Below are 27,614 nucleotides of genomic sequence, written 5' to 3' on the forward strand. Positions count from 1 at the left end.
GGGGTGGGGGGAAGCCAGGCGTGAGGCTTCCCAAAGCAGAGCCCGAACAGGCGGCGTTAATGAGAGCAATCAAGCCTCTGAGCGAACGCGGAGGCAGCCATCGAGCATGCTGATTTTAATAAGCTTTTCAAAAGGCGATCGCTAACTTTTAGAAGTCTTCTCGTTTTTGATTTCATTGTTTGGGGGGGCTCGTGCGTTGCCAAAGCAAACGCGGCCGCTAAAATATGCTTTCAATATGCAGAAGTAGCGCATCTAGACCGTGTTTTAGATTAGCCCTGCATTGGGTGGCGGGGGGCGGAGAGCGAGGGGCTGCCTTCAGATGACTTTAAGGCATTTTCCAAGCAGGGTTGGTCGCTCCCAAATAACACCTTGGTATTCTCACCTCTGCCCTTACGGCTCCCCACATGTGTCCGTACGGACGCCTACAGAAAACAAGCCCCGTCCCTTGCCACTCGCTGAAACACGGAGAGAAAGGCAGAGCAAGGCAGCACAGCACCGCCGCGCAGCCCCTACCCTCACGGCACCATTACATCGGTTGTTACACATTTACAAAGGGAGCACAAACACCATAAAGTTTGGGCGACCCTTTCCTCAGGGCACCAAGCACAATTTTTAGAAGAAAAATAGACTTACCTTTTAGGGAAAAAAACATATATGTGTGTGTAAAAAATCCACCTCCTACTACGCCACACGGCTTTGGTGCTTAGAGATGTTAGAGCAGACAAGGGTCGGATTTCCCGATGTCAAGCGGATTTCCTAATTTTTCACAGCCTCCTCCTGTGGCGTTTTTGGGGCCAGATCGGAGAGGAACCGGTTCGGAGCGCTGCCCTGACCCCTGGGAGCCGGCTGCCGCACCCGGCGCGGGGCTTCAGGAGTTAATGGAAGTTGGTAGGGCCGGGAGCCGCGCTTTTTGCAGCCCAGGTTTGCGGCGGCATAATTATGTTCAACCGCTGTTGTTTGAAAAGGGCAAGCGGCATCTTAGGCACAGAACAATGAAATTACAGCTGAGATTTAGGTTAGCAAAAGCCGTCTTCTGCAGGCTTTTATGATTCATTATTTCCCATTAAATACAGTATTAGAAGTGTACACCAGATAGCTCATGGTTGCTGCGCTCAGAGCACATTATCTATATTACACAGGTCTGGGGAGCAGAATTAGAAAACTTTGGGGGAATGAGCAATATGTGTTTGCTGATAGAAGTACCATATGGCTCATCTTCCTCAATTGCTTTCATTGCGACTCCGATGCTGGAGAAATTAAAGTTTTATTTGATGTGGCACAGCTTAATGAACTGTCTTCTGTTAGGAAAATTGAATATGTTTCCTGTTATTTGAGCACAGAGCCCTCATGGTTTTGGCTGATGAGGGATGCATTATGTATTGTTTATTTAGCATTTTGAAAACAAAAGCAGATATTGGAGGTAAAATTGATTACCGCAGGATGCGTTATATCATCCCATTTTTCTTTCTCTCTTTCTTTAATTTACAGCCCTGCCTATTATTTTTATGACAGCCTTTTTCGGTTTCCCCCCCGAAAAAAGGGGTTTGGAGGCAAAGCGCATCTCTCGGCTTTGTTTAAAAGCAGCATTACAATTTTTAGGGCTGCGGTCCCTACGTGCTCCCTGCACGCCGACCCAGCCGGGCTTTGTTAAAGGCAGCCCCGGTGCTGCTCTTCCACCTCGGCAGGGACACAGAGAGGGGGAGCAGCCCCCAGTCCCCCACTTCCAGAGGTGCTGGGAAGGGTTAATAACTGCAGGACGGTGGTGGACGGAGGGAAGGGGTGGGTGTAGGGGAGCATGGGGTGGAGCGGGCAACATTACCTGCTGCTTTTGCATCGTTTGTCTGCAGCAGGAGAGAAGCTGGTGATGGAAAGGTGGCTCGGATAAAAGGAAATATATATTTTGTGGTGGTGTTTTTTTTATAATGCAGGCACACACTAAGGTGTGCATGCCCTAGCAATACCACGGGGGTGCCTTGTTCGCTCGTAGCAGCAGCCCTGCAGCAGGAAGAGCCGTATTTGCTCTTCAGGTTTGTGGGCGGACAAATATATTGAAATATGCTCTGAAACTTCAAGGGAAAAAGATAATCTTGAGGGTGTGTTATTCTTATCAACCCCCCTTCTAGTTGCTGATATCGATCTCCCGGCAAAAGCGAGGAGCAGGGAGCCCAGAGGCAAACCCAGGCAGGCTCTCGCCCTCTGCTCTGACAAAAAGGAGATTTGTCCTGGGTGCCCCGGAGGATGCTGGCACCACGCGGAACCCAAACCCCATCCATTATAAGAGAATGTCCCAACATGTTTACAGCAGCGGGCACGACTCCCATTGACGTCAGCAGGGCTCGTGCTCCAGATGGGAGGGCAGGAGCCTGCCCCACACCTTCCTAAATGGGGGGGAAAGAGGGGGGGAAAAAAAAAAAGAGAGAGAAAAAGAAGTCGCCGGTATTGGAGAGAGCACGTTGCTCTTGAAAATGTCTCGGAGCAAAGTGGTTCAGCAAAAGCAGTACAAACAGTGACTATAAATATTTTCCGTTCTGTATAGCTCTTCAAACAGTGCCCTGCCGTGATTTCAGATGGGCTCAAAAATAAATAAATTACAGCAGGAGCCGGGGAGGGAGAGGGAGAAAGAGGGGAGGGGGGGAAATAAAGGATTACACTGCAGCCAATGCCGAAACCGCAAAAACTTCATTGTCAGACAGATATATTTCCCAGGGAAGAAAATGGTACATTTTTATGAAAGGCTGCTCCGTGACAGGAGCCTCCTTTGAGGAAGACCATTATGCATTGTTATCAGCGTGGCGTAATTTGACTGTTGACAAAGTATCTGTGGCAGTGAGAATGAAAGCAGTTAGAAGTGTGGCGGGTTGTAATCAAGAAGATGCTTAGCTGTGCAACGCTGCATCTTGAGCAGATTTGAATCAACATTGCCTTGAGGGGACACACACCCGCACACGCGCACACGCACACGAAAGTCCATTAATTTTTAGTGGGAAAATTAGAGTGGCACTTGATGAAGTGAAATTTGACATGCGTTAATTGCTCCGCAGCTCTCCTAATTAGAGATTCTTCAAATTCTTTTCCCGCTGTCAGGCTGATGCCGCATTGTCTTGGCTGGACAAGTGGTAAACCTGCAGAGTGGGCCGAGCGAGGCACCCAACCCCGGCCCGTGGCTCCGTGGGTTCCGCGGGAGGCCTGGGCAGGGCCCTGGGGGACGGGGCAAGGACGGGGAAATCCTTCTTCCCGATAAATAAATATCGTCGGTTGAACAGAGCTGGCTGAAAAAGATGAAATTGAAGGGAACAACGGAGCGCGCCCTGAAGTGGTGGAGCTTTAAACAAACCTTTCCCCTCTGTTAAGTCTGGCCATGCAAGACGTGTCACCCGGGGCTCAGTTCACGGCATGGCAATCAGAGCAGCTCCGTGCAGTTCCGCCCGCGGTGCGAGCGGTGCCACGCGTGGGGCTGGGCCCGGCGACGGCTTTTTGTGGCTTTTGCTTTTGTTTTTCCCTCCCCGCTCACTCCTCCCCTCCCTTAGCCTTTGACCCCCTCTTAATTCATTAACATATTGAATTTTTTCAATTTTCCATCTTCTTGCAATAACAATATTAATGCCGGGGCCGAGGCTTGATTGGAGCTAAATTACTTGTTACCTGCTGGCATTTATTTATATGGCATTGAATTATAAAGCTTTGCTATTGTCATGCCTTGGGCGAATTGTTTATGACACCAGTAATAGGAGTAATTGTTATTGTTGAAATTACCTGTCAGCTACCCATAGCAGTGGCCCTTGTCCCACTGACAAATAGTGACAGGGGAGAGGGATCCTCCGCACGTCCTCCTGATGACTTCTCCTCCGATAATAAGGAGTGCAGGGCCTCTGATAATTTGCCTGTCACTGCCGAGCGCGGCTCAGAGAGAGTTGGCCAAATTGTTGTCATTCACTTTGACAAAGACAGCAAAACGCTCTGGAGCAGGAGGAGGATTATCAAAATAAATGAAAGCGCTTACACGTCCTTTGTTTTGTGTTTTTGTGCGTGTGTGTTTTTCCCCTCCTTCCCCGCTCGTCCGCCTTTATGCCGGGCTGCAAAGAGGGGACCTGCGTCGTGCCCGCGTGCCTTCCCCGCAGCGTGGGGGACGGCGGGGCTCGTGCCATTTGCTTTCTGTTGCCCTCAGTGCCTGGCTTTCTAAATATAAATGTATTCATTTATTTTTTTTTCCCCCTAAGGCTGCCCGTGTCTCAGGAATCGAAAGATAAACGCTTGGGTGGTGTTTCTGCAGGGTGGATTTTTTTGCTGGTTTTATTCATTTATTTTTTTGGCTTGGTTTCTCTCCCACCACCATCAGCGGTGATGCCCTCATGCCATCTCCCACAGTCTCTGCCCCAGCCCAGCGTCTCCTCCAACAGAGGAGGTGCCACAGTGGTAATGAGGTGGTGTGAGGGGTGGCAGAGCTGGGCTGCCCACCCAACCCGGAGCACCCACCCCACATCTCCCCAGCTTGCCTTGTGGAAGCACCCAGCGCTTCAGCTGGGCTTCATGCCCAGGGAGCCACCGCCTGGGGCTGCGTTAGGCCCTTTGCTGCTTTTAGCCATGGGCAAGCCCTGGTGGCTAAGGCATTGCTGTGGCTGGTCCATGCCGACGTCTGTGAGCCCCGGCCTCGCCATGCTTGCTCACGCAAGGAGCTGGGAAATTTTGGCAGTGGTGAACCAAACCGCCGACTTTGACTTCACACGGGCGCAGAAAGCGTTTGTTTCATTTGTAACGATTGGGCTCAAGCACATAATTTAGCCAAATTATCGGCTGCCTCCATCTTTCCAGGGAACGAGCGCAAACAATGTTTTAGGAACAGACATCTAAATTTAGTAGGTTTTGAATAATTGATAGGATCGGGTGACAGAAGATAGAAACTTATGTTTCTAATCATCCCAAAGCATTTTCTCGTTCCTCCCGCCCCTAAATGAAGTCACTTTGTTTGCAGTTAAATACAAGGAAGATGTCCACTTAACAAGTCTAAAATTGTGATACCATTAAGGAGTTTTCTGCGGTAATAAAACGCGGGGACATGCCTGGGAACGCGATCTGTAAGGCAGATAATTTTTAAGAATGCGGCTCGTCCTTGCTTTGTCTGGGGAGAGACACACGAGCGATCCTGGGAGGGGAAAAAACAAGGCACGCTTCGAAATGAAGATATTTAGGATGTGCAATACATTTCAGGGCGTTGCTGGAAGCTCCCATTTGATGCTTTTCCTATAAAGCCTAAATTAAGCCTCCGAGGGATGGCGATGCGTCTCCTGCTCCTAGTTCCACCGAAAACCAAAATAGGCTTTAAATGGCAGCGTTACAAACACTCGAGCGCGCTTCCGCGCGCGGCGATCGTCGTCCTCCCTGATTCCCCCCTACGTTCCCAAACACGGAGCCAGCGTCAAGATAATGCAGCTTTACCTCCCAAGCTCATTGGAAATGTAAACTTTGAGCAAATAGCGATTGCTCGTGTAGCCGCATTGCTGAGGTGACTGGCAGCAAATTCCTTTCTCTTCCTCCCTCCCTTCCACGCAGCGTTTTGAAATACCCATCAGTGTCAAAGGAAACTGCGCAGAGCGCTGCTGCTGCTCTAAATAAGGCAGAGCAATGTTGAGAGAGAAACGTCAAAAAAAAAAAAAAAAAAGAAAAAAAAGATCTCGTCGGATTAAAGTGACATTTCTGTACCGTGTCACGGAGGATGACAAAGCTTCGTGTTTTGCATAATTTCAAAAAGAGATCCTTCATAAAATACCCAGCGTATAAACAGGCAGCGGGCTTTTGTTTTAAACATTTAAGATCAAAAGTTATAGGAAGGACAATTAATATTGCCTATTAAAATCCCATGTTATTCTTAGAGATACATTTTGTGGTCACTGAGTGTAAATAAAAGCAAAGGAACCGAGCCACGGTTTCTCACTAACGCGTGATCTAGAAATATGAAAAGGCAATTTCCAGCTTTTTTTTCCCCCTAAGTTGCTCTTAGATGTGTTTGCTGAATAAACTGGATTAACTGTATTTAAAACAAGAGATAAAGAACAGATTTTTATTACGCCGCACGGGCTGCAGGGTTTGCATGCTCCTCTCAGCGCGCTCCGTGCCCGGGACAAAATATTTATATTTTACCTTTTTTGACACTTTATACAATAAGCCAAAAAATCCCAGCGACGCTACAGAGATGGGGGTCAGTGGGGAGCGCTGAAAACAACACGTTTTGCCCCTTTCTGTTCCTGGCCAAAGGCCGGCACGTTCCTCCCGCGACTTTTGTTTGCAGTTCTGCAGCAGGATTAGGGAGCAGGGAGGGACGAGCTCGCTCAGCTGAAGGACCTCGCGTTGCATCTGCCTGAAAAACTCCACGGCTGCTGATAATCCCAAGCTAATGGCCAGAGCGGGGCCGTAAGAGCGAGCCTGCTCGCAGCTGAATTTCAATGGGCGCTTTCTCAAAAATAGGTACAAAGAAAAGAATTTAGACAAATTTGCCTCTTAACCTTTAAAGATTTCCTGCCTGTTCCAGTATGTCCTTTATTGCATTAATTTTTTATTTAAATTACACCATTAACTGGATATGAATTTATCAAGAATACATATATTGATTTATAAAACAGTATCATTAATTATTATAATAGCTAGATGTAGCTGATATTACAAAGCCATTTAAAGGTTTTTAATATAACTTGGACATACATAGATAGATAGACATTATGGACAAGACTACAATTTAAACTGGCTACCAGCAGTTAATGAAATCCTTGATTTATCTTCTCGTTTAGAGATTGATTATATTGTTGCTTTGCAAAACTATTTATTTTGTGCCATTTTTCAAAGGATGCCTCGATAAAAGAAAAAAAAGATAAATAAAAGATTCAGTCAATTCTCAAAGCATATTTGGTTTTATATTTTCTTTCTTAATGCTGCCGTTGATAATTTATTACAAGTTTGGAGCCTTGTCACCCTCGCAAAGAATTAGCTTGCATGAGAGCAGCTCTGTTTTGCAAATGCGCAAATTCACATATTTGGAGAAAAATAAAATTAAAAATAAAAAATAAGGAAAGAGGCTGTTCTTCCAACAACACTGTGCATATTTCATAAAACAAAAACCAACAGAATGCCTTCCTGGCATAGAGTCCTTAGGCATAGTTTTGTTTAAGCTGTGGAAAAATGGCACTTACCCTAGTGCTGCAAAGCAGGCAGTCATGGAGAGCATTTTGATTTAAAATGCAATCTGAAGAGAAGAAAAAAAAAAAAAAGAGGAATGATATAAACAAACAATACACCGCTTTCAAGTTACTCCTAAAATGTTCCTAGATTAACTAATACATTGAAAGTTTAAATCTTTACACATTGTTCTTGAGGGGCTATGTCTCTTGACTCTTTATTTATATCACTTATTCTTGTCTGGCAACATATGTTCCCGATTTATTATAGTATTTTTACTGTTAGCCAGACAAATGTAAGGGCTAGCTGAGAAGAGTAGTTTCATCTGATGAGTTTAACAATTGCAGGGCATCCTTGAGGGTTAGCCAATGGGCTCTTTTGAAGCTATAATACTCACCATTAACCGTTTGGATGCTGAAATATTTGCATTGTCCAAGTTGGGGCTTCCCCGGTGCAAGCCTCTTTGTTTCAAGCAGGCTCGCAGGCACATGCACCATGGTGGGCGAGGGCTGCCCTCCAGCAAGCGCTGCCCTACCTCCAGTACGCGCTGTGCTGCCAGAGCCAGCGTGCCACCAGCCCACGGGGCGTGTGCCCCCCTCCCATGGGGTAAGGAAAAAGGAGTGCAGAAAATAATTCTTAAGACGTCTAAATCTAGAGCGTGTGGCAAATATTAACCACGGGTTCATGATTTCCCAATGTCATTACTTGACTGCCTTTTGGTGGAGAGGAAGGCGTTTTCCATCAAAGCACATCCCCAAACCATGTATTGTAAATGGACGCCCGGACACCTGGGGGAAAAGGTGGGAGGAGAGGTGGTGAGGAGCTGGGTCCTACGTTTTACACATGTCATGTTCAAGCAATTCGTTCTGGAGTAGGAACCCATGCTTTTCCCACCTTCTATTTCCTCTCTCATCTCTCTCTCTGTTCGATGCCTAGAGGCTCCCACATCTCCACTAGAAAACCAGTGTGTTTGGCACCATCACCACTCTTTGATTGAGTACTCAAGCAGGTTCCCAGATCCATCAAGACTTGGGGATGTCTTGTGGGGAGTTCCTAACGTCACCCCACATCCACAGTTCACAGCCTTCAGGCACACGGTCCAACCATGACACCCGAAAGTACATCCCGCCATGGATGTCATCTGTCATGGGATGCTCAAAGAGCACAGGGGCAAATCCAGAGCAGGTTGTAGGGCACAAATGACATTTCTTGCCCTTGGGAATTAAGTCAGACCTTGGTGATAGAAGGCAGCTCTGAAAAGTTTCAGTTTCCTTGCATCCTTGGGAAACAAAGCTCCATGTAAAGCTTGCACAAGGCCACATCTTTGGTGTGGTGATCTGTTTGGGAGCAAGACGCAGCAAGAAAAATGCAGTGTTTCAGGCAGAATGAGCATTTATAAATGAGCAATAAATAGAATAATTCAAATTCTCTGGAGTTCTTGGAAAGGAATATATGACTTGGTGGACCAGGGCACGTCCCCTGCTGTCACTGGTGGAGCCTTGGCCAACACCATGCAACACAGTTGTTCCTGGAAGAAGTACTCCCATATTACTTCACTTTGACTTAACAGAATTTCAGTTGTCCTGGGCTCAGCTGTTTGTTTTCACATTTTAAAATTGGCCAAATGTTCCCCATGTTTATTGCGGGGGGGGGCTGATAAGAAGCTGAACTTCCTAAAAAAAAGGCTTGGATTCTGACACATGAAAAACATTGCATGGAGGTGGAGATTTTTCTTTCTGATCAGTTTTCTGTAGCCCAACTTCTCCTTATTTTTTTTCCCCCTAAATTAAATTTTAACTGCATTTATCTGACCTCCTGCCACAATTTTCAGCCCAGAGCAATCCATTGGATACAAGGTCGAGGTACGCAGTGGCACCAGCTGCAGAGGGAGTGGGCACAGCAGGGCAGCCGCCATCAGGGCTGGGGGGCTTTGCCCCCATCTTTCCAAAGCCTGCATTTAGGCAGGTGCCTCTGGGTGTCCTGGACAAGCATCAAAGATGTTGTTACCGGGGCTTTGAGCATGTGGCTTAACACCCATTTAGCGTTCCATTTTAAGGAGGTTTCTGGCAACTTCATAATTAAGCTAATAACCTCTCCTGATCTCGTGTCACCCTCCCCCCAGCACTTTTGTTGTGGGGTGGGGAGGGAGGGTGGGAGAGCAGCGCAGCCCCTCAATCACTCGCTCTGTTTTGTCCATCACCTTGGTTTCTTTCCCCTGTTTTTGACCTGCACTTTTTCTGGATCAGACACTGGCAGGTTGAGAGGTAATAAGAACCAGATGGACAGAGTCAGAAATTGCCCAAATGGGTACGAGAATGTGGGGAGCTGTCAGGCATGGAGAGAAGCTGGAATTTTTCAGCAATAAAATGGGATTTATCGCCACTCTACCACAGTCATTGCCGACAACCGTTTACCTTGACAGAAACCCCATTCCAATAGGCCACGCCGATGCAGATTTTTTTTTTTTTCCCAAAGAGTGATGATTGGTATTTGTTCTAAGGCTCAAATGGCCTGCACTAAAGGTGAAGCATTAGGCCAAAGTCCTGTATTCCCTACTGAGGCAAATGAACCTGCTAAAATAAGTTCCTTCCACAATAGCTGTGTAATTGAAACCAGAAAGTGAGAGAATTTGATAAATTGCTTGACCCTGAAGGAATGTTAAGGTCATAAATTTTCATTGCTTTTTTTTTTTGCCTCTTTTTTGGGAAAAAAAAATAATTCTCCTTTTATATATATTGATTATGTTTAGCATTTGTCTCCGAATTCCAGCTCCCAGATCATTAGCCGTCAGTCGGCCATCCTTTCCCAATGGGTGACAATTACGAGGTTTCCAGCATCCCCACACCTACACCTTCCAGGGGAGGTGAAGGACACAAAATACTCACAAACAGCAGCTCTTATGTCCGACGGTGAAGGAGTCTGCCACGTTGTAGCACTAAACCCGAAATGGGGAGCTTAGCAAGTGCAATCCGTTCAGAAGGATGGAGGACAAAACTGGGCTGTGCTTGGAGAATGATGGAGCAAAAAAAAATGTCAGCAAATCGTTTACGGGGAAATCAAACATTTATTGCCCTTCTTTCCTTTTTATTTTTTTTTCCCTATCTTCTAGTCAAAAAGGATGTTTGCTGTGTTATTGAATAATAAGTGCAGATGTCCCTCAGAGCTCAAAAGACCCAAACAAACCCCAGACAACAGAGTACGTTATCATGGGAAGACACGTGTTGATAATAAATAAATGGAATAAAACAACAACAAAAAAGAAAGGTTGAGAAGAATTAGGAGAATAACCAGCAAGGTAAAATATCCAGCAGTTCTCCCCTCCCCATGCTTGCAACCGTCAATAAATACAGCCGCGCTAAAATCATAGGCTGAGGAGGACTGGGGGCACAGGGAAGTGTTTCGGTTCTGTTCTTTATTTTTTTTTTCCTCCTGTAGCAAAATTCATCTCTTTAACTGGACCGGCTCCTGCTTCACCACTGATTGAAATCTGCTATCACGGAGCAATTGCTCTTTATAATCGAGCTGCTTTTCCCCCCTGCTTGGAATCTAACGTCTGAGAGGCAAAAATCTCCTTGTAGCACTTCAGCGAGGCATTCCACTTTCCGTAGACATACACACTTAACCCAACATGAAGCGAGTTAAATAATCATTAGCACAGTAACCCATTGCTATCAAAAACTTATTGGTCCTCTAAATTTTAAATTAATGGCCTGTCTTCCCGTTCCCTGTGCGTGTGTGTGTCTGCTTTTTGGCCACTTCGGTGCCTAGTCATAGACGTTTTACCGGCGCATATCAGGCGATTTGCATTATTGACATTTCAATTTCTAAAATTAAAAAGAAAAAGAAGAACAACCACAAAACAAAGCAAACGACAAGGACAAGCAGCGCAGAGGAGAATAGTTCCCGCTGAGTTGTTTCATCCGTAGATCTCTGATTCCTAACTAAGCTGTCCTAGTGTTAATTAGCAGCCAATATTTGACAAACCAACTAAGAAATGCACTCTGTTCCTCTGCAGCCAGGTTGCTATAGCAGAGAAATTTCCTTGAGAAAGCATGAAAAAGAGGAGATAAAGCAAAAGAACAGACACAGTGCCTCGATAAAATTCTAGCAAAAGAGAGCTCGATAATTTATACTCACTTCATTTTTTTAAGAAGTTAAATAAAACTATGGTGGGGTAATATTTTATATCCTTCTTTTTTGCTTTTGAAGAACCTTTTTTACCCACAAACTGCTAGATTCCTGGACCAAATCCCTTCTTTCTTTTTTATTTTCTTGAGTCCTGAAGTAATTTCTAGTCATTTCAAGGCAGTTACTTATCCAGAGAATGAAGGAGTATCAGCTGTGTTTCAATTAGAGAAGGAAAAAAGATAAAGACTTGGATCGTAACCTAAAAACGTGAAGTGACATATTACGATGAGAAATTTCATATGTTGCTGTATAAATATTTTAATAAAAGTCTAAAATAATGTGTCTGCCTCCTGCTTTATAAAAGAGAGGGGATTATGAAGTGCAAATGATGCAGCTTAGATGTATATATCTGACTGGGAATTTTCACCATTAAGGAGTTTCATCATGCCTCTCCTCTGGAATTTGGTTTTAGAGCCATTTCAGATCCCCGTCCCCAAAAAAGTATAAATCTCGTAAGCATAAATGAAATATGATCGGCAAGTGGCTTCAATCACTACTATTTTTGCAAACTAACGTTCGGCTGATGCAACTCGATTTTGTTTTGCATTGCATTAGTGTCACGGTGGCAATGACTGGCCTTTATTCACCGAGCATTTGAGTCAGCACTTTGAGACATTTTTCAAATTAGGTCATACTGCAAATTTGCAGCTGATACAAAGGTTGATTAAGAGAGCTCCGCAATTTTAAAGGGATGTCGTGTGAGGAGAATTAAGGTCCGCGTGATAGTTCCAGGAAATGTGAGGCCCCATAACTAGGTGGGAATAATGTATGGGCTATATGGGGAAAGAACATATTTCCTCAGAGCGCTTGAAGTAATACTCATTTACAATTTAACAAAGTCCTCCCCTGGTTACGGAAGAATTGTGTTCCAGGATTCAAAAACAAGCCGTGAATGACAGCAGGGATGTAGCAACGTGAGCACCTTCCTCGCTGCTTCTCCACCTTGGTGGGTGCAGACCTCCTGCCCTGCCCAGGAAAAGCCAGCCCCATTCCACAGCGATACCTGAACGGATAGGGAAGCCAAATCTGGGGATTTACAGAGCAGCCACCAGGAGGGACCTCCAGCCATGGCCACAGATCCAACCTGGAGGCAGCCTCCTGACAAGGGGAGCTGCTGGGCGCTGGAGGAGTTGGATGGCCGATGGGGAAGCAAGATGAGACATCTCACCAAAGGACCAGAGTTCTTGAGAGGGCAAACCCAAACCTAACAATTTTGTGGCGCTTTGGGAATTTTGTTTTTCAAACTTTCGTGACAGAGAACAAAAACTCCTTAGGAGCAGAGAGCTCCTCGTAATGGAATGTAAGTGGATAAGAGTCGCTTGCCAGCCCCGTTTTGATTTAACTCCCCGGCCCACTTGACGAGGCTGCTATTAACATCAAGTTTGCCTGGCACATCAGTGCTCGGGATGGGATGCAAACAAGGAAGATTACGGCTTCAGCCATGCTGGAAGCAGCATTTAACCCCCTGCCATCAAAACTCGAGTCCCCAAGTTATCTTTCCTACCCTCAAGACTATTATCATGATTTCAAGGTCTAACAGCAGTGAAATAAAATGTCAGATTGGAGCCCAAAGAGAGATCTCTTGCGGCATGAACAACCATGAAATCCGGAGAAACGTTTCACATTCTCCTTTTGTATTTCCCCTCATTCCTTTGTAGTGGGGTCCTTGAACTCGTGTTTTGAACGTGGGCAGCCGGCTGCGTTTCATGAATTTGATCTCTCCATTCCCCATATGTTTCTGGATACAGTTACTTCCCCACAACCTTCTCTGACAGTACAACACCTCGAATCCCTTGGAGTGGCAGAGCCTATTTTATTCCCAGTCACTTTCAATTTGCCTCTGGTGTTTCGCTGAAGGTTGGAGTTGAATGTGACTTCCAGGACCAAGCGCAAGGATGGAGCAAGCAGCAGGCCACAAGAAACAGCAAGAAGCTACTGGAGGTGGTGGATCGCAGGAGGACTGGAACGGGAGCAGGAACTGCTTGCAACCACCACCAAAATATTTCAATATTTCAAGCTGTTTCAGTTCTCTTAACCCTGTCCTACTGGGAGAGGGGAAAATTCTCGCTAAATCCAGAAGCTAAATGTAGTAAATGAGACTTAAAGGCATGAACATCAGCAGCCCAGGGTAGATGTCTGCTGCGGCAGCCCAAATAACTCCTGCAGACCTACAGCACCCGCTCCGCAGAACCCAGCAGGAACAGCATAGAGGCATCTGCTGCTGCTCCTGGGGCTACTGCCCCTCTCCAGTGCTCCAGGAGCTGGGCATCAGGCGAAGAAAAAAAAATGAACTCCTTCCAGAGTGACTCAAACCAATCGTGGGAAAACAAATTGGGAGTTCCAAAAAAAAATAATAATAAAAAAGCAAAAAAAAAAATTTCCTACTGCCTTTTGAGCCTTTGTGGGGACACTGAGAACATGATTCCAAGCTCTTTTGTTCTTCCCTAAGGGATGGAAAGCTGCTCTTAATACAAGAAAACAAAGCCCTCCACTGCCACTACCGACAAAAAAAGCCGAAACACTCATGAGCACTTTGCTCCAGGCACTGTGGCAGTTAGGAAAAATCATTGCAACCATCACAAGACTTGGCAGCACCAGGGCCATGCCAGCAGAGTGCTCTTCCCCATTACTGTAAATCACAGGCCTAGCCCAGTTTGTTGCAAAACAACCAATTGTGGCTCCTTGAATGCGATAAATAAAAATACCATCCCTCGGTGCACTTGACTAGCATTTGTGGAACTGAGAGGAAAATTCATACTTCTGCAGGGAGCGAATGAGTCACAAAGAGGAGCTTCCAGCAAACATGTATCTCCCTGTGCCTCCATCCCCATCCACGCGATTGCTGTGGTGAGACAACCACTTCTAGGCACCGCAGCGTTTGGAGACGTGGAGCTTGGGGTTGCTTCGGCTTGGGTTGTTGTGATTTCTGCTAGCTGCATCCACACTTGCACCAAAGCCTGATTCATGGAGGCAAAGCAAAGCTGAAGCGGTCCCTGCGCTGCGGGGACACTGGGGCTGGTTGCAGAGGGCAGCGTTCACCTGTCACATTTCCTGCTTGGCCAAAAATAGCCCTCAGATAATCAGCCCAAAGCCGACTGGAGCAGCTCTTCTTCATGCACACAGCTGAATACTTACGGGGGAAATTCGAGGCCAGGCTGCCTCACCCTCCTCCCCGACCCTGCTGGTGGCCAGCTGGCACTCCCCGGCGAGGAGGCATTGCGGCTCCTCACGTGCCAGCTGGCTACCAGGGACACCGGCAGCGGGGGACCCACGGCCAACCGAGCCAGCCTGACCCCCCGAGTCACCCGATGGAAATTACAGTGTGCCCTCACACGCTGATGTGGGGATGAAATCCATCATTTCTGCCCTTTCCTTCTTCCCCACCTCTTGTCACCACCACCATCACCACGCAAAGCCCCCTTCGATGCCATGACTCCTGCTACGCCGCGTGACCCGTAGCCTCACGTACAAACCCATCCGCTGAGCAGCTATACAGTAAGCCCTCCATCTTCACTGCTACATCTTGTCTGCAAACGAGCTCGAGCTTCAGATAAGAAGGGGAAGAGCCAAGTGGTTAGGGGCAGCCAGTTAGCCCCACCAGCTCCACTGAGCAGGTGAGAAAAAGCACCTAATTAGCTAAATTTATTAATATGCTGCTTGCTTTTTTTTTTTTTTTTTAGAGAGAGGATACAGATACATTATAGAGGTGAAACATGACTTTTGATGATCAAGCAAGCAGTGATTAAATAAGGTTAATCCTCATTTTATATGCTAATAGGATATTTATAATCTCAACTGCATATCCAATTTAGCTATTTTATTTTCTGTTGTTAAGAAAGTATTTCTTATTAGTGAAAGAGAATACCCCTACGTTCACTGCAGATGCTATTTTAATTGGGCTCAAGTGCATTGTGTGTAATTAGTCCACTTCTCTAATATTTCATCTATAATTACACGATGAACAATGTACTTAAATTTCAGAAGGGCTGCCAGTTTAATTTCTTCTTAAAAAAAAAAAACAAAAAACTGCTAATTAATTGGTGACCCTTCCCATGGACAAATAATTCATATTGTAGCCCAGCCCAGAGCTCTCGGAAGACTGTTTCTTCAGAAGCCTGAACACCTCGTTTTGCCACACCACCTCTGACATGGCATGCAAGAAAACACCCACACCACCCACCTGGATCCCCCAGGACCACCATTAGAGGTCTCCTACTAAGATGGGGTGGGACTTCAGCGGCCATTTTAGACAATGCTGGCCATCAAGAATGAATAACTGGATGCGGTTTTATCCCACTCACCTAACAGATTGCATCCATGGCTTTAGAGGAGACAGAAATGCGGTGGATGGGGGAGCACTCCCATTCTCCATCACATTGGCCCAGACAAAAGAAAAAGAAATAGCACTGAACACGGAGCCGTTGAATTTGTTGTGATCCTATCAGCAGGACTGAAAGGTCGGGACTTGTGCCCTCCTGAAAATGTCAGGACAAGGTGCTCTTTGGAGGATGGAGAGCAAGCTGAGCTTTCTAAGAGGAAAGAAGTGTAATGTAAAAGACAGCATGTGGGGGAAATATTTTCCTCTAAGATACCTGCGCTGATGTCACCAGTTGCTCACTGCGCTGCCAAGCTTACTGTTTTTTACGGAAAAGAAAGGATAGAAGCACAGAGGTGCCTGTGTAGAGAAGGACTTTCCCCCTCTGCACCGTCACTGCCCCACAATGATAGGAAGCCATTGAGCAAAAAACATAGGGGCATACACATTTTTTAAATGCACAAAGCCATACCTGATTACGTTGAGTGTGCAGAATCTTTATCTTGTGCTCCTCAGACAACTGTACCGCAAGTGCTGCTGCACAACTTTGCTCAGGATTTCCTTCTGGAAGGGCAACTCCTCCTCAGATGTAGCCCAGATCCAGACCAGAGTTAGCAGGGAAACTGCAGCCACCTTGAGGTTAGCTGTCCCATTGCTGCCCCTGCAAGCTGTCACTACTGGTCATGTCCATCCTCTGCTAGCCCATTGCAGGGCTCACAGCTGAAGGAGCCACACTGCTGCCAAAATCTGATGATCTATAAGCTTATTGAAAGGGGTATCCTCGAAAGGAACAGAGAACACGCAAGCTTAATCTTCCTCCCATCACTTGTCTAAGAACAACAACAGTTGAGAGAGAAAAAAATATTAACACCCAGAGAATACCCTTGCCTGGGAGGACAGAACCTGGTTTGCCTTTCTGGTTGTTCTCATCCCAGAAGTTAGACCTTCCCATGGGGCGTGGAGCAGGCAACCCAAGCTGGCACAATAGCCAGCAAAGGGGCAGTGCCTTTAGCACTCTGAATGCCTTCTGACAGGTGAAAGAAGGTGGTGAGCCACCCATAGCCAGCAGAAGACAGTGGTGAGGAAGACATCATGCCCCACTCCCCAGCACTGGAGGCTGTGGTAAGTGTGGGGCCATAAAGATTTGGAGAAACCAGAGGTTGCAGAGTACCCTGGGCTAAAATAATTTTCTCAAAGCGCTGCTCTCCAACCACCTTCTCCCTCTGAGGTCTCCTAGGACCACGTTGCCCCTTCCCAGAGCAGCTCTGCCAGGAGCCAGCACTTTGACTGCAAGTTTTTCTTCTTCCCAGGACATGTGAAAACCTAGCTACTAATTGGGGAAGGGTGGCTTTTATTTCCCCTCCCAAAAAAACAGCCTGACCTCTTCCCATCTGCGGGGGAAAGCCAAATCGCTACCAATCTGGCTCCGACTTGAACTAGCTCCTTCTGCCCAGAAGTTTATTTTTCAAAACAAGCGTGCCTGCAACACACTGTTTATTTAAAACACAGTACAAATGCCAGTAACCCAACATTCACAGGGAACAGCACCCGGAGGTCTCCCGCTTAGCACTTTAGAGCTATTAAGTAAATCAGGGGAAAATTCCTCAGGAAATGATGGGGTTAGGCCTGATGGGCATCCCCGGGTGATTAAATGCAACTTAATGAGGTCACGGGTGACAGATTTGGGTGCAGAACTGTTTAAATAGCGTGCAAAAAAATAGATGTTCATAGCACACAGGGGATTGGAATCGAGGCTGGTTGCATTATCCCGTGGCACAAAAACATGCTAGAAAACATGGCCTTTGTCCTGCTGAGTGCCAATTCGAACAGCAAGTGGAGATGGGGAACTGCAAGAAAAACTGTGGGCATGAAAGAGCGACAAGCCTGACTTGGCCAACACAAAGTCAAAGATAAATGGTAAAAAATGTCAGTGCGCTGGGATTATTTTTTAGTTTGTTTTTTAATTCAGAAGTCGGGAAAAATAAATGACGGTAAGGTTTCAGAGACCAGAAGGAATGGAAAAAAACGTTAAATTCCAGCACACTTGAGTTTTTTTACATTCGTCCTTAAAAACTTACGCCATTGAGCAAACATTAGAGGGGCTCTCAGCGAGGAGAGGTCTGGACAGTGTCATGAGTCAAGGATGGCCCAGCATCACTTTGATTTCTTAGAGGTTAGAGAGGAGGATTTCAGCCACAAAGCCTTATTCCCACCCCCCCACACACACCATGTATCTAATAGAAAATGGTTCCCTTGATCGAAGGAGCTAAATTCTGCTGTCATTCTGCAGGACTGCGGGATAATTACATTGACTTCATCTCAGCACTTCGTTTCTGCTGATACGTCTGTCAAGGACAGGAGGGGATGCATGGTCTCTCACTTTCTCAAGTAACCCTTCAACACCCACCCAAGAGGGGCTTCTTACAACCCACCACCACCGAATTGCCATGGAAAGAGGATCCTGGCTAGCATCCCACCAGCAACAGGCCATTCTGTGGGGAGGAAAAAGGGAATTTTTGCCTTTGTTGTCATTAGTTTGTGGCCCAGAAGGCTTTTCCATTGTGCTCGGTTGGCCAAGAATGACCCTCTGTTCCTTCCCAAACAGTAAGCCGATGCCTATAGGTTTTTGTGTGTGGTCAACAATGATGCAATATATCCTCCCAGCTGGCAGCAGCCCCCCTTCTCTATTTATTGTGCTATGTTATTAGTCATACAATTCACCTGGTAGAGAGTGACTTGCATTCACTGTGAAGAATGAAGATTTTACCAGTTGACTATTTTTAAAAAAAAACTAGAACCCATATTAGATGGAAAGGGAAAGGCCAAAGGGAAATTATTGCTATTTTAGACAGCAGCATAAATTTTCTTCCTATTTTTAACCTAGCTTTTAATTTAATAAGTTTTATGACCCTTATATTAAGTACATATGTTTTACAAGACATTGTGTCCCTTGAGTCACCCTGAATTTGCTCTACTATAGCAGAGTTAAATGAATGAATACTGTGTTTCTGATTTCAGCTCACCCCTTATTTGATCCTTATATAGTCAATAAACCCTCATAGAAGCATGGAGCAACTGAATTAAGCAGCGTGCCAACACTGTGTTTGTGAACTCTCTGTTAGCCTTTAAAAGGGAATTAGTAAATTGCTATTCTCTTATTCAGACCCTACTACAGCACTGCCAGGTTTCACGTGCTGTTTACAAGGAATAAATGGGGATATAAACAACGCTTTTGAAAGTATATCTCACCAATACTATTTTCCATATGATAATTCGATAGGAGGGTCAAGTTTTCTTTGCACCTCCATATCTCACCTCCAAAACTTATTTTTTTTCCTGTTGCTCTTTGGAAACTTGGAAAAAAAACCAAGAAGATTGAATCAGTCCTGCACAGGTTATGGACTATTCCAAAACAAATGCGGTTTCAGGACGACAATGGGATATCTTTTCAGAAAATAAACCTTTAAACAAAGGTCAACCCTGCTTTCCCAATATCAGTAATCCTTTCATCAAAATTGGGGCACGTGGATGACTGCAGAATCATGCCAAAAAAATGTAAAGCCTGCTACAAACAAAATAGAAGCAAATTGGAAGATTAATCAAATTACCTGGAATGGATCCCTTTAAAAAACTAAGAAACCCCTCTGCCCCCTTATACTCAGTGCCTGCAGAGAAAATAAGCATGCAGCAAGATGATTATATTTGGGTGCATTTACCCTGTTTATTTAAGTAATGCACCAGGGCAGCTTTTCACCACAGGTTTGCAATGGTGGCGAAACACAAAGATTAGAAAGGGATAGTTGATGTTTTCTCCTCGGTGGGAAGCATGAGTTGTTGATTGGCTTCGTACCAGCCTAGTGTTCCTCCCGAATTTAATAAGATCGGTTTAGAAGGGTGTTTTATAAATCGGGTGGTTCTAATTTGATTTGAGTACTGGCTCTTAGTGACTTGCCAAAGTTCAGTAAATATGCAGAGCATAGTATATGCACTTTATCTTTGTGTATTAGCTCTGACATAAACACAGAGGGGAAAAGTCAAATTTTATACATCAGAAAATGGGTTTGTTGCCAGACATTATAACATTGCCTATTTAATATAACTGATATATGTTAAAACGGGAAACCAAATTCAATGAGCTGTTTGTTTCTTTCTACAAATACACTTACATCAGTGACCTCCGAGGACATGACCTTAAAATGTAACTAGATGTTTAAAAGAACCTCAAAGATCTATATAAGACATTAATGTTTGTGTCAGAGGGCAGCATACAAGCATGTATATATTCAGTTGTCTATATGTCGACTGCTATATTTTTTATTGTTACAGGAAGCCAGCCAAAGTCCCAAACAGGAAAATTATCAGCTCCTTTTTTTTTTTTTTTTTTTTTCTGGCATGGTCCTGTTTAAGACTAGAGGCATGACCTTAAGTTAGAACATATTTTAGCCCTATTCGGTAACCATTTGGGCACCTTGTGCATGCTGTCCAATGCTAACTCTTGCTGGGGAGAGTTAGACCCTCGCAGAGATCCCTGCAGTGGAGAGGTAGAGCATGCACCCAGGTTTTAGTTGCGGATGGGGTTCCCAGGAAAGACCTAAAATAGAAGGAACGACCCTTTTAGCCAGACACAGGGAACTCCTGGTCACCTCTCCAGGGACAAACCGATGTCAAGTTCTGCTGTCTGTCAGGATTAAGTGCCTGTTTGTTTTTTCACTAACATGTGGCTTGAGAACAAAGCAGCTCAAATCTCCTCCATTCTTAACAAAGCATCTCAAATTGCTGAGTAAAATTCCTTAATCCCTCCTCTTAATCTGAAAACACCAACACCACATGGTGACACTGAGGTCTTTCTTTGTCCACCATAGAGCACCATTGACACAGACTTTTGATTTGGAGAGAACCTTTTCTTCAGCAGCCTGTTATCAGAGGGAAACTTCAGGTGCTTTGTTCCCAGAGCAAGGCTGCCCAAGTCATTTTCCTTCCACATCTTTTCATTCCGAACGAGACTCTTAAAACTAGAAAGGAACAGACCTACATGATTTTTCACCTCCATAAACACGAGTGGTAAAACATAAGGTGAGCTTCTCCATCATGCTCCAGAGGCTCAGCCAGAAGACCCAGCAGCTCTAAGACAACTAGAACATGCTCTTCCATCAGTATGAGCAAGCATACTGGGACTAGAAAGTAAGCAAGAAAAACACCTGATCTGGAACGGACTGCACTGTTGTAACCAAGCACAACAAAGAAGTCTAAACTTGAGGTGGTTAGACCATCATTCCTACATAAAACCCAGCTCTTACCATGGACGTACGTTTCTGCTATCATTTAATCCTAAAAATAAAAACAAAACAAAACAACTCAGGTCCAAATTTCTGCTAGGAAAGCTACAGAAGTTGCTACTTGCTTTTCAGTCACTCCTCCTAATATCTGAACTATTCTCCTACTTCTTTTCTTTCCTACTGTATTGCCAGTGCTGGTTTTATTTACCTTGTCTGAGCAGCAACGCAATACCAAGGGGGTGAGATCAGAGGTCTGCCTGGCTGGTGGTGATCAGAAATGGTCAGCCAGGGAAGAGCACAAGTGTATGATGGCAGCAACACTTCCCCCATGCACTCTCCCAGTCCATCCTCTCTGTGGGAGGTGTGATGAGAGATGGGCAAAGTTCTCCATAAGACATGAGTCAATCAAATACACGGAAATTTTCCATATAAAACCTGGGCAAAGAGGGGAAAAGAAAAGATGGTTTTCACTTCAGTCAACTTTATTCCTCTTCCTTTTGCTGATCTCAGTCACTTCCTTTGAGGTTTAGCAGCACAGGCTGATGAACAGAATTGTATGCACCATTAATTACCTTGTCCAACTTTGATCTATACTCCCCAAAAATTAGTTTGTGCTCTGTGCTCTCCTGTTTCTGACCTCGTTAATGTATGTGCCTGCCTTCAAGCTCTGCTTCCTGTAAGAGCTCTATAGGACCCAGAGTACCCCCTCTAATCAGAGCTGGGTCAGCCACAGAGTCAGGACTTTCATCCCAAAAGCCAAAAGGGCTCCATCAGGAGCAGCAACCGACTCTCCATGAGAAAACTTGTAGCAAGCTTTCTTCCTCTCCTCATCAAATAAGACACCAAGAAGAGCTACGGAGGGTCTGCTCATGAAAAATAACTCAGGGTTTTTAACCAGCAGTAGTCAGCTGGAAAACATAACTCAATGCTGAGTGCTTACATGCAGCTGGAGCAAACTGGTGTGAAACAGCACATAGGGCAGGTGGACACAAGGATGCACAGCACGCACGGGAGTGCAGATTTCTACAGTGCCTTTCTGGTTGGTAGATATTATTGGGTTCATATCCTTCAAGATGCCAAGGACAGAGGCTGCAATTAACAGAAAGACAACCAAGAAAGCAACTCTGTCTGGGCTACAGAGTGTAGACCATCATATCACCATGCTGAAAACTTGGTCATGTAAGAGGTTTTTGAGGGATAAGGGATGGCTTTTGAGACTGGAGAGGCAAAGGCTACCAAATATTTTCTCATCTCTCACTCTACGTAGAAACATGCCTAAAAAGTAAAAAGCAGTCCCAAGAGGATCTCAGGAGACAGCAAGTTAAAAAAATCCTTATAGATGTTGAAGGAAAAAACATGAGTAGCTACATTGTTCAAGGATGCTCGAACCAGCCTCTGCAATTCCCTCTTAATGATAAATCTTGGGAATCTAATTTCTTTTAATTAAATGATAACAGTAACTTAGCAAGCAAGCAGACAGAATGAGGCCAGGATAGCCTTTTTCTAGAAAAACTGCAAACAGTAGTTTACAGAATAACATTGACTCTCAAGCTATCCTAAAGAGGTGGCTGCAAAGAAAGCTGTGAGGTTAAAAAGGAGAGAGCAAGGTGCACGTGCACATGGGGAGTTAAGGGACTGGGGTGGATGGGAGCTGGCAGGGCTCAGAGAGGATGAAAGACCCTTTAGCACAGATGGGGATGACTAATCGCACACAACATAAGCACAGGTCAAAGCCTTGGAAAAACAGATATTACGGAACAGCTTCCTCCAGAAAGATTTCCACATCGCTCCTGCGGGCAATGAGACTGCACACTTGAACCATGAGGTAATGGCAGGCTTTTATCAAATCAGTCCCGCAGAAATGCTAAGACACTGAGAACATCTCATTAGCCAGAATTCCTCCATCATCAGGGTGGAAAATGTGCCTTGGAAAACACACCCACCAAAGAGACATTTTTGAGTCAGTGAAGAGCAGGCAGCCATCACTGCTGCGTGCCTTTCTGGACCCAGCAACAGCAGCTCGGGGCCTCAAGAACTAGTTAGCTCTCATTTGTATCCATGGAAGGCAATGTCTCCACTGAAGTCAATATAGTTTCACTGAGGTGAGATCAAATTAGGCTCGATGTCCACAAATCTGAGTGTATTATTTGCCTCAGGGCTGGGGAATGATAACAAAGGGCTCATATATTGGTATCTATATGTGGTCTGTGAAGTATTGCTCTCCTCACCCGCCACATCTTTCAACAACAGGCTATGTAGAGTCATACAATTAAAAAGTCATTATGTTTGACATTCCCATGTTGCTGATGTATGTTGTTTTGTGGCAGAAGAACGTAGCTCTACAGCGGAGAGATTCAAGTGTTGTGAGAAGATGGCTACCAGAAAACGGCTCCTGAAGGTTAAAGAGAGGAAAAAAACACGGAGCAACCTGAAGGTATTACATGAGCTTCATAAGAGGCAGCTCTGGGCACGAGCAAAGAAGGTAGCTGGCAAAAATGACAGAGAGGCTGAGGCCCTTGAGAACTTCCCAGGTGTCCTTTTCCCAGTGTGGCACCAACTGTTGGCTGATGGCCTCGCTGGTGACAAATGGGGTCAGGAACACAAAGTGTCCACTTTGAGGACTTGATATCCATAGCTCTGGCTGTTATCAGCAGCTACAGATATCGAAGGTTTTATGTTTGCACTGCACCAACCTGAAGCATAAAACCTGCTTGGTGATGCTGGTGCTCCCAATTTTGCTGCCTTTTTCTAATTTTCCACCACTTGGACTTTTAGCCTCATACCATTCCCACCAGCTCTGGGGCAAAGCATGCACATGAAACTGTAATAGGAGCACACACACACACACACACACATAGATAGGCACCCCATTTTTATAGCCCATGGGTGAGTAATAAGCCAGGGCTCCATATCCCCCTCATGGTATGATATAACTCTCAATCACATTAATTAAATTAATACGGCCCACGCTAACGAAAACCACAAAATACTATTTCAGTGTCCATGAGCACATACATTTTGATAATATCAACTTGTCATTCTGATGTTCCTTTCTACACCAAATACTAGCAATGTAAACATATCTAACACCGCTTTCATCATAACAAAGGGAATTCTGTATCAGCACCAGACTGAACGCAGACTGACTTGTATAAGCAGCAAGCTCCAGAAACATTCAGCCATACCAAGGCTTGCCGAGCCCTCTACAAATGCTCCTCCTATCTAATCTTTTTAATCTACTTTTAAGGTACATTTTTGGCTCGCGTTTTGTTTTAGGTTGTTTTTTAATTATTATTATTATTCTTTCCCTGCGTGATTAGCCATCCAGGAAATGTTTAAATTACAAAATCATAAGGTTTAAAAGATTTATAGATCAAATTATATTAACCTAATGCAATAGGCCAGCCATACGGAAATTAGAAGTCTTTATATTATATTTCGGTTATTAAATTTCTCCCTTTATACTATTTAGTTTGTTTGGAACAGTACGGTTTTGCTGTCTGATGTCAGAACCCGCAGAGTAACCAAGCAAAAATAAATGACTTAGTCCTTGGTTCAAAGAAATTATAGGTTACTAGCATAATTAATTTTGTGTTTAATTACTGCAGAATGAAACAATTCAACAATATCCAATCAATCCTCGGAATGACAGAACAGAAGGTCAGCAGTTGCTAAGTCAATTGTTTTGAAAGAGAAATTTATGTCAGGTTCTCTTTTATGTGCTGGAGAAAGAAATTGGATAAAAGTGGTCAAGCAAACATTAATTAATTGTATAAATGTAATCCTGTTGTCATGCAAAATCACAGAGACTCCAGGCAGAGCGTTCAAATTACTGGGTACACATCAGTCAGGAATACCCAGAAATGGCCTCCTCTACTTAAGGCAGTGATAATAAAAGGATCGAGAGGTAAACGGGGATGTCAGCAGATTGGTTTTCGAAACACCTGCATGAGCCGACCGGCTCAGACCGCAGCCTCCAGACACAAGTCCACATCACCCAGTCTGCGGCCGCATCACCCAGACCATGACCCCACTCAGCTCCTTGGTGCAGCCCTCCGAAACGGCTGTTCCTGCCCTGCCTTTCCCAAATCGACATGCCAAGCTACCTGAGCAGAGATGTCATCCAAACCAAGGGCAGCAGCCTCTCTTGGTTGGTTTTTGTTTGTTTCTGTGGTTGGCTTTTGTTGGTTTTGTTGCTGTTTGTGTGTTTAATCTTAGCTGCTAGGTATTCCACAAGTTGTATTGTATAATAGCACTGCCTTTAAGAGTTCTGTGGCTGTACACCCCCGTTTCACATGGAGGTCCCAGCCACCCACACTGACATCCTGCTGCCTCTCCCAGTAGAGCCATGCATTTCAGAGACCCCACCTGCACTTTCAGTGGTTTTCTTGAGCATTGCTGATCAGGTGTTCGTTCCCAAGATGAGAATTTCCTATAGGGCTCAGCCATCATTCTGACCCAAAGTGCCATTTTCAGTGTATCAGTCTCCTTTGCATGTCATGCCAACAGCACCAGAGGTGCCAACACTCTACATCATCTTCATTGTTCTTTAAATGAGCTTATGAACCAGTTTTTAACAGCTTGTTCTCATATTTGATGTTTTCACCTTCACCTGGGGGCTACAGAGGGGATAATGTGTTGGCCCAGCCACCCATGCCCAACTGGGCATGGCTATGAGGTCTGGGAGACAAGAGTCAAGTGAGCTTGCTGCATTGGCTCTGATGTCTCCTCAAGACCAGTCTGTCCCAGCACCTGGTGTTCCTTACCCAAGCTCTTGTGATAATGGTCAATGCTTTACTGTCACACCTGGAAATTAAGGTGCAACCTTGCCTGTAAACTAAACTGAGGTGCACAATGCTCCAATTTTGTCACCTCTGGCAGGAAGTGGTCCTGGAGCACACTGGATGCCCCAGCATTGAGTCCCCCCCAGCTCACCAACAGTTTTGTTTGTGCTACCAGCGCCCTGCAAAGATGACCTTAGAAGCAACTCTGCAGTACTTTGAGAGCTTTGTCCTCAAGTGTTTCCATGGTACTGACAAGGTACCGGGTGCTGAGCCGCACCTTGCTGCAGCTCAGCACCGCTGGCTGAAGGGGAAACCAAGCAGACGAGGAAGGAGCAAACGGTGAACTCTACAGCACCGCACTGTCATTCCGAAGCCTCATCCAGGGCTCAGCCCTTCTTTTTCCATGAGGGATGCCAAAACATTTCCAGATTAAGCAAGTACACAGCTGTATACTTGTTTAAAATGTATATATTACAGGAGGAACCAAAAGATGGCAACGAGTGGGAAGTGTTCACCATTCAAGAGCCCTGGCATGGCCCCTTGTGATGTTACTATGGTTTTTCCGGGTAAACAACCCTATGGAAAAAGTTACTGAGCTTGAGCAGGGGCCGATTTCTAAATCCTCGCAGGGCAGCCAGCTTAAACTTCTGGGACACAAATGCTTTAATGGTGAAATGACAACACAAAGGTCCACACAATTTCGTTCTTTTAACTGTAACTTTGCAACAGAGGCTGAAAGCAACTGCTTTCTCTATAGAGTGACACTTCCTGTGAAAGGCAAAGGCATTGAAAGTGATTTCCAAACCTGCTCCCAGAGAGGTTGTTTTATGTTTCTGCTATGCTTGAGTCCAGACTGAAGATGCCAACATTACTAACCTTTGAAATGAGGGGGTTTACATTCAGAGTGTTGACATAACCTTAGCTACAGCAGAATAAGAAATGGTACTGGAAGGTGGAAATGTATATTTTTGGAAATAGATTTCATTCTGACAACCCTATAACAAACAAGTGAAATTTTAATACTGTGCTTTGATGAAAAATGAGCTGCTGAATAAACACCAGGCTAATTCACAAAGAGCAAGCTCAGCCTGTTTAGTATTTCTTGAACTGTCCCAAAAATTCCATTGATCACTAGTGATGCTGTGAATAGAAAATTCCTGCAATTTTCAAAGGAACCAGGAGAATCTCACTGGGGTTTGCCTATCAAACTCTTAGACACTTTTGAAGCTCCCAGGCTAAAACATAATAAATCAAATATGAAATTGTATAGTGCAGGGCTGAGTTGGAACCTATGATTATGCGGTCTCTTCCCAGGATTGTTTCATTTTTTTGTCAAGTATTCTGTTTCTACTTAATTACCGTGTCCTCCACCAAGAAGTCAAACATCTCTCCCTTGATCAATCAGCTATTTGGGCAGAAGTGGACAAATGCTTCACGTATTAGCAATTACATCGTTCTCCCGTTTGGTGCTGACGTATGATACCACATTTGGGTCTCAAAAAACTAAGCCCATGACACGCACAATGCTAAAATAAAATGCCATGTTCTGGGGCTGAGTCCCCCAGTGGGCCCCTTGCTGCTCTCCTGGATTTCTTCGGCTTGGTTATGAAAACAGCAAGATGTTGGATCTATTGTATTAAGTACAACTCCAGCTGAAAGATCAAATGTTTATTCACAAGCATTTATGTAAAAACGAAAGCTGAGAATCTTTCATTACATTCCTCTTATTTGTGTTAAATTCCTTTTCTATTGGATACGTTCTGTACTTCTTTCACCCATTCTCCCCCGTACCAACCCTACTCTCTGAGAAGCCAACAAGCCCCTAAAAAACGAGCTGCTCGGGCTAAGCACAAACAGCAGCAGCGGGCCTCATTCTTCAATAAATGC

At 45.0% G+C, this 27,614-nt stretch overlaps 2 long non-coding RNA genes across 25 annotated transcripts in view; one reads left to right on the top strand and one right to left on the bottom strand.

Moving 5' to 3' along the window:
• Nucleotides 1-27,614, bottom strand: part of LOC110395581 — a 49,101-nt gene that overhangs the window by 8,693 nt on the left and 12,794 nt on the right. For 2 of the 24 annotated variants that reach the window (XR_002436490.1, XR_002436489.1), the window contains exons 1-3: nt 16,140-16,628; nt 8,398-10,168; nt 634-7,231 (exon numbers count right to left, since the gene is read on the bottom strand). This is a non-coding gene — a long non-coding RNA (uncharacterized LOC110395581). Of the gene's footprint in view, nt 1-633; nt 7,232-8,397; nt 10,169-16,139; nt 16,630-27,614 lie in introns of those variants that run through there. The other 22 variants (XR_002436491.1, XR_002436482.1, XR_002436470.1 and 19 more) reach the window with 20 other exon arrangements.
• LOC110395583 lies at nt 16,655-18,747 on the top strand. Its single transcript, XR_002436497.1, has 2 exons — nt 16,655-16,789; nt 17,958-18,747. It is a non-coding gene; the product is annotated as an uncharacterized LOC110395583 (long non-coding RNA).

The sequence above is a fragment of the Numida meleagris genome, chromosome 3 (genome assembly GCF_002078875.1).
Source record: "Numida meleagris isolate 19003 breed g44 Domestic line chromosome 3, NumMel1.0, whole genome shotgun sequence".
Lineage (NCBI taxonomy): Eukaryota > Metazoa > Chordata > Aves > Galliformes > Numididae > Numida > Numida meleagris.